Below are 8,189 nucleotides of genomic sequence, written 5' to 3'. Positions count from 1 at the left end.
AGGAGCACAGAATGTTAAGGGTCTGTATCTCACATCAACCAACCAGTCCTACATTAACTCAGGAACAATAGTGAACATGTCTAGGTTTTATTTTCCTTATCTGTAAAATGGGGGCAAGGATATCTACCTTGCTTTTTAAGAGACTTCTTTGAAATGAGTTTGGCAAAGGCAGGGACTGGAACATAGGAGGTAGTAAGGGAATAGTCATTGTTGCTGTTATTTTAAATATCATCATCCTTATGCTGGTTGATTGATATGGGGCTACGGGATGGACTGAATAATAAGGCAAAGGAGGAAAGGAGATGAGAAGTGGAGCCACCCTGACAGAAAGAAAGGGAAAGAGTGGCACTGGGGAGGAGAAACAGGTCAAGAAAAATAGAAGTAAAATCTTGAGAAAGCCAGGCTAAGAAGTCCCTTCTGGGAGAAAGCCAATAACCAAGTGAAAATAGGTTGAGGGAAGGAGAAACAGAGATCAAGGGGATGGCAGTGCTGGAGTTGTTCTAGCAAAACCATCAAACAAACACCTAAGAAGAAAATGCTCCCCTGGTTAACAGGACCATGGGTGGCACTATGATAAATAGGATTTGCAGAGTCCTTGGAAAAAGCATGCCGTCACTACAGCCGGTTGGAAGCTCTGGGAAAGGTGTGATTGATGCTGATATGCAGGCATCTGACAAGAATGGCTTTGATTACACTAAGAAATATAACAAATATACACAAATTCACTCTCCTGCTGCCTCCCAGTTTAAGGGAAAGGAAAGAGGGTAACGGGGAAAACGGTACATCAATTCCAGTCAATTCGTACATAGTACTGAATAGCAGAAATACTATGGAGCAGGGACACTAAGTTTCCATCAGCCTTCAGGACTTTAAGTACCAAAACATTAGGTCCTCCTAGTCCACAGCCACCACACATGGTTCAGGGGAAATTTTTTTAGAAGGAATTCACTGGTATATAAATCAAGTTTGCCAAACCACAACCAACCGGTTTACTTAAAGAAATCAATGTTTCTTCGTAAATACCACACCAGGATCCTACTTTTTAGCCACACAGTGGAAGGTCTCCCTAGCTCTGTATCGTGGACTGAAGGTGCCTCTCACGAGCTCTATCTTATCTTCATTAATATAGATCCTTCAGGGCACTTGGGTAGCTCAGCGGGTTAAGCTCTGACTTCAGCTCAGGTCATGATTCCAGGGTCCTGAGATCCAGCCCCTTCTCAGGCTCTGCACTAAACAGGAAGTCTGCTTGTCCCTCTCCCTTCCCCTCTGCCCCTCCCCTTGCTTGTTCTCTCTCTCTCTCTCTCTCTTTCTAATAAAATCTTTAAAAAAGAAATGTAGATTCTCCACTTCATCTCCTCCCTTACTCAAGGCATCCTGCTGTTGGGTTACAGAACTCTTCATCAACCAGGAAGCTGAAGCATACTCACAATAAAATGGAGGTAAACCTAATAACCTCACCTTCTGAGGAATCAGAATACCTGATATTAACTGGGCCTCTTGCCTCTCCTAACCTCTCCGTCAAGGGAAGAAACAGATCGGTTTCTTGAAGCAATGAAAAACCTACCAGGCTATACTAATACAGGGCATGGCTTCCTAGCAAAGATAGTTCAGCCCCAAACAAGACAAGCAGAACAAACCCCAACATGGGCAGGCAACACACAGAGACGCAGCTTGAATGTGACAGAAACACTGAGTGGAACCAGAGGCCTAGCAATGCTGTACCTATCCAAGGAGCTCAAGGTAGGAGGTTAAGGGTGGGGGCACTCACATGGGAGTGGGCATGGAGTTATCCACAGAGAAGAATGGGTAGAAGCGAGATGATAAAACTTTTTTCCGCAGTCTCAGCTTGTAACTTACTTATGGTTGCTTCTGTGATGAGCCACAATAAAGCTGCTTGGCCTTCTTAGTGCAGACTGTTACAAAGACCTCCTACTTCGCCATATATTACAGAAAGCCATGATTTCTGAGGTGAAACCATCGGTGCAGGGTGAGAACATACATTGCTAGGATGTGAGGGGCTTCCATCAGGCAAAGGGTAAAAGATGTAGCGTTTATTCTTACCTATCGGCTTTCCAGTGATCTTCATCAAGACGCATTCCTCAAATGCCTACACAGGACAGGGTTCAACGAGCAAACAATGCTTACTTATTTTCAATCAGGTCTCAAAATATTAAAATCGAAGAACAAATCCCTTTTAATCTTCAGGAAAGGAAAATGCTCACAAGAATAAAAAGATGGAAGTGAACTCCAAAGTCCTGTTATTCTGGTCTCTGAGCTGCTTAGTTACTAACTTTAAATACTCATCACTGGCCCTTTTGCAGAACTGAGCAGCCACAAATCTTTTATTGAATTATCATTCTTTAATAAAATAAATTCTTCAGGCAGATTTACCCAGACCCAAGAAAATGCATTTACCATCAAAAACTAAAAGCAACAAATGTTTACAATGCTATATAATTTAACATTTGACCTGGAGAGAGAGAAGGATTAAAGTGATATTCCTCCGATACTACGGCTGTGTCCATACTGCCCTAAAAGTACCCAACTTGTCTGTTACCGATTCTGATGAACCAGAAGCAAGACCCCCAAGTACTATGAGTGAGGAATAGGGGCAAATAGGTGCCAAAGAGTTTAGGATCCGTTTCTCTCCTCCTCCCCCCTCCCCCTTAACCCACAACCCAAGAAGGGAAACAAATAAGGAAAGGGAAGGAATAGAATGACAACAGGATTAATTCTGGGAAAAGAAAGGAGAGGTTCATCAAGTGGTAGAGTCCTACTTAAACACCAGAATACCCCACCCATTGCCAGGTGTTGCTGAAATCAGCCAATAACTGCATAATCACCTGGAAAAGTAAAGGAGTTCTCACATATGGACCAGAAACCTGTCTCCACTGCATCTTATTGGCATTTCAAGTCTTTACTGTGAAAAGATGACTCATAGTGTATGATACTGGGTGATACAACCTATGACAGACCATCCTGGAATGATGTTTAGGTAGGGTCAGTGAAGCAGCTACTAAATAAATATTCCTGATGTCTGATTCTTTGCAAGATGTTTTAAAATACAAAATGTTGTTATAAAATAAACAAAACATGGCATACCAACAAAATAGTTTCTCTACTAATATGGTCATAACCTTATTTTAGATGAAACAGTGATAAATACCCATTGCAACTGGGTTTCATAAGTTAAAAAGATTCAGAGACTCTGCTGCTTTGTCAAAGATTAATTGATCATATAATCATGGGTTTATTTCTGGTTTTTCTATTCTGTTCTACTGATTTGTGTCTATTTTTGTGCTGGTACCATACTGCTTGATTACTATAGCTTCGTAATATAACTTGAAGTCTGGAACTGCGATATCTCCAGCTTTGCTTTGCTTTTTCAAAATTGCTTTGGCTATTTGGGGTCTTTTGTAGTTCCACACAAATTTTGGGATTGTTTATTCCAGTTCTGTGAAAAATGCTGTTGGTATTCTAATAGGGATTGCATTACATCTGCAGATTACTTTGGGCAGTATGGACTTTTTTGACAATATTTGTTCTTCTAATCCATGAACATGGAATATCTTCCCATTTGTTTGTGTCGTCTTCAATTTCGTTCATCAGGGTTTTATAGCTTTCAGAGAAGAGGTCTTTCAACCTCTTTGGTTAGGTTTATTCCTAGGTATCTTGTTATTTTTGGTGCAATTGTAAATTGTTTTAATTTCGCTTTCTGCCACTTCCTTATGAGTGTACAGAAATGCAACAGATTTCTACACACTGATTTTGTGTCCTGAGACTTTACTGAATTCATTTATCGTGATGAGCACTGGGTGATATACGGAATTGTTGAATCACTATATTATACACCTGAAACCAATGTAACACTATATTAACTCTACTAGAATTTAAAATAAATTATAAAAAAAAACAATTCAGAGATACATTTTGCTTTACTTTCTATAACTCACCTGAGGGCTCTTCATCAACTTTTAAAGCCTGCATGGGACAGTGGTCCTCAAAGGGAAGATGGGCAGAATATTTATTGCTTTTACACATGGGTGGTGATCAATAAAATATTTAGTTTGTTCACTTTAAAGCCATGTGTCCTCCCTCCCCCGTCCTTTCTACCACTTTTGGTGTTTAGATCTCCAAGTGTGTAGCATGAGCCCCATGAATAGCATGATTATATCCAAATATAGGACTTGCATTTTTAGGGTCAAACAGTGGAGGAGTCTATAGTAAATACTGATTCCTAAAATTTAAAGATAAAGCGATCCCTGGAGAATGAGACTACTAAGATTCAACACATGACTCAGAAGTGGTCTGAAAACACACTGCTGATGAAGAATTGGGAAACACTCCAGATCAGTATAGCTTGCCAGCAATTAATGAAAGTTATAAAGGAATCCTTTGTCCCAAAACCTATCTGAGGAAAGACTGGGTTAAAGAAGTTGAGTGGTCTGCGCAGAGGTTTCCCAAGTATCTGCTGGGAAATACTTTCTAGTTAAGAGCAATGCCATATCTATTGTAGAACAGGCATGGCTCATAATTCATCATACTACTCTAAAATATAGGTTTCATATTTTTCAGGACAATTTTCTTGCTTTTGTTCTGACTCCTTGATTTGAAAACAACTTTATGATCATTAATCTGGTGGGACAGGTACCATATCAAGAAGATATTCTGGATACCAAACACATTATTAGTCCAGTCATGAGAAAGGCATTTACCCCAGTGTAAATCAATAGATCAACCTCTAAGCTTATGTATTTCTTGGGGGTTTAGTGTGTCAATACCTAAAAGCCCTGGGAACTCTGGGAAAATTGAATCCAGAAAGCTGTCTCTTGCCCTTAACCCTTAGCATCCCCACCAAGAAATATCTACTGAACCTTAACTGAGCTATACCTAACTTCACTCAGAAGCATTTTTTTTAAAGCAGAAAAGACAAGACGTTCTAAGTACTCTTCAGTCTTACTCCAACAGCACTGTGTGCTCTCAACAGATCAAATGCATCCCCCACTATCATGCTTATGTTTTGTGTTTCTGGTGAATAGTAGCTCCGAAGGCAGATGTTAGAACAACAAAGACTCATTTTTATTGTGAAGCCTTGATAAGTATACTTCAAACCTGTAAATTCGATAACTTCTCATTCTAGCACCCAAAGGAAATGTGTCTTGTCTACCTCATTGCAATCAAATGCCCTACAGCACACTGAAAACCTATTTAGAAAGAACAAGACACTCCAAATACTTGTGGCACCAAGTCAGACAATTCTTGCCAGTTGCACATGTGAGATCTCAGGCCCTTGAAAATGGGAAATTACATAGTTTCTTTATGAAAAAAATCATTATTTCCTTCACTGGGATGCTCTAAAATAGAGAAAAAGGAATCCTTGTGCACTGTTGGTGGGAATATAAATCGGTACAGCCACTGTGGAAAAAACAGAATTATCATATGATCCAGTAATTCCACTATTGGGTATATATCCAGAAAAACAAAAACAGTAATTTGAAAAGATATATGCACCCCTATGTTCATTACTGTTATTTACAATAGCCAAGATATGTGCGTGCACACACACACACTCTCCCTCACACACACTCATACACACACCATAAAATACAATTCAGCCACACACACACACACACACACACACACACATACACACACACACAAAAGAGGGAAATCTTGCCATTTGTGACTGGATGGACCTTGAAAGTACTGTGCTAAGTGAAATAAATCCAAGAAAGATAAATACCCTAAGATTTCACTCACCTAAAGAAAAAACGAAACCCAGACTCAGATACAGAGCAGATTGGTGATTGCCAGAGGAGTGGGGAGTTGTGGGGTAAAAAATAGGTGAAGGGGATTAAGAAGTTACAAACTTTTGGCTAAAAAATAAGTCAGGAGGATGTAATGTACAGCATGCAGAATACGGTCAATAATATTGTATTAACTTTGTAGGGTGACAGATACCTAGACTCATTGTGATCATTTCAGTGTATATAAACATCAAATCACTACGTTACACACCTAAAAATAAAATATCATATGTCAATTATACCTCAATTTTAAAAAGTGTAATCAATACTAGTCACTTTTTTCCCTTTTCCTTGGAGCCATAGGCCCTTCATAAAATACTTCATTCACTGTTATGTATGTAAAATATATATCTGAAGAAGTATCCGGATGGGTCAAAGATGATTTGTCAGTGTAGATGAGGCTTAGAATTTGGCTTGGACTTAGACTTGAAAGTAATTTAGAAAGTTGGCTTAAGGGGCGCCTGGGTGGGTCAGTTAGGGGGCTGCCTTCGGCTCAGGTCATGATCCTGGGGTCCTGGGATGGAGTCCCACATCGGGCTCCCTGCTCACTGGGGAGTCTGCTTCTGCCTCTCCCTGTGTGTGTGCGCACCTTCTCTCTCAGTCTCTAATAAAATCTTAAAAAAAAAAAAAAAAGAAAGAAAGAAAGTAGGCTTGAAAAGGCAGTTCTGCTCCTACTACTACTCCCTCTTCCTCTTCTTCTTCTTATTGCTAGACGGTACCTAGGGCCAAACAGTGCCTGGGAGCTTCTGACATGTTTATAATTCTGCCAACTATTCTGCAAGATAATTATTATCCAGTTCTTACTAATGGAGAAACCGAGGCTTAGGAAGGTTAACTGACTTTCCCAAGGTTACACAGCCAGACGGTAAGAGAGACAGATCTACCTGATGTCTGAAAGTGTTTTCCTTGAAATACACTGGAGCACCTCTCCAAACATCTTTGCTCAGTTCTGGATCAATGTAAACAAATAGGCTCTCTTTGCCTCAGTTTTTTCCTCTGTAAAATAAAGGCAAAACACTAATTGTGAGCTTCCTTCCTGCTTTAAACGTTAGGACCCCATGTGAATTCCACTGCTAAAGACCACACCGTGTAATATATCCTGTAGCAATGGCTCCCCAGGACCACAGAAGCTTTTGAAATTCTAAAACACAAAATCGTGTTTATAATCTATTGATCAAACATTATGGCGGCAATTACTTTCAATAGGCAATTACAAATATTAGGCCTGGAGGACAAGTTGTCACTGTTGTTCCTTAAAGTTTGAGAGTCAGCAGCAGAAAGAGCAGACATTCCTCAATGAATCTAATTGTAGTCCCGCCTTTGCTGAGTCATCTTTGGAGGCGGGGCCTGCAGACGATGTCGGCAGCCACAGTTCTAATAGTGTCTCCCAAACGCTTTGGGCTACCTTTTCCTTTCAATGATGCCTCTTCCTTATGTAATAAGAGGATCTGAAAACTGAAACACGACAGGTGACACTTTCTGCAAAATTCCAGGTTCATGTAATCGAGTCCATTGCAAGATGCCTTGTTAGTATTTTGAGTTTTTTTAAACTAGACAACATAGTTTTGCTGTAATTGTGAACTACTGCTGTCAATTTAGCAAAGTAGTTAAAGTCAGACCCAGGTTCAAGTCCTGTTCTGCCATGAACGGTGTGTGTGACAGACTTAAAGAGCTGACTGACTTCCTCTGAACCTCAACTTCTCACTGGTCAACGGGCATAATATACTTACCTTAAGAAGTGGTTGTGAGAAATAAGTAAGATCAAGTATAACACCTTGGCTAGGCCACCATCATATCATACTTGGATTCCTGGAACAGCCTCCTCACTGGCCTCTCTGCCTCTACTCCAACCCCTACAGATTTCCTCAACACAGTAGTGAAAGGGATCCTGATCGAAATGTAAGGGAAAGGACTTGCTATCTCTTTCACATACAAGAAAAAGCCAAATGTTCTTAGCTGAACCTGAATGATCTCTGCACTCCTTCACCCCCTACCCTTCTTTGACCTTGCTTCTGGTCACCGCCCCCCCACCCTGTAACAGCCACCCGGCTTCCCTGCAGGTTCTTGAGTGCCCCAGACATGCTCCTGCATTAGGACCTTTGAACTTGCCTTGAATTCTCCCTTCCCTGGATACATGCATGGCTCATTCTCACACTCCTTTGGGTCTTCAAGGAGTATCTCCTTTGTATGGACTTCCTCAGCATTTTTTCCAAAATTATAATTCCTTTACCTTCAGGACTTGCTTTCTCCTTTCTCTGCCATGTATTTTTTTAGCCTTAGTATTTATTACCATATAACAGACTACACATTTTACTTGTCTTTTTTTTTTGATACTATATTTGAGAGAGAATGAGAGAGAGAGAGAGAGAGAGAGAGAGAGAG

This window comes from Callorhinus ursinus, unplaced genomic scaffold (genome assembly GCF_003265705.2).
Source record: "Callorhinus ursinus isolate GAN/ISIS: 27379988/994484 unplaced genomic scaffold, GSC_fseal_2.0 scaffold10, whole genome shotgun sequence".
In the NCBI taxonomy this organism is placed as follows: domain Eukaryota; kingdom Metazoa; phylum Chordata; class Mammalia; order Carnivora; family Otariidae; genus Callorhinus; species Callorhinus ursinus.
Note: the sequence above shows the minus strand (reverse complement) of the source record.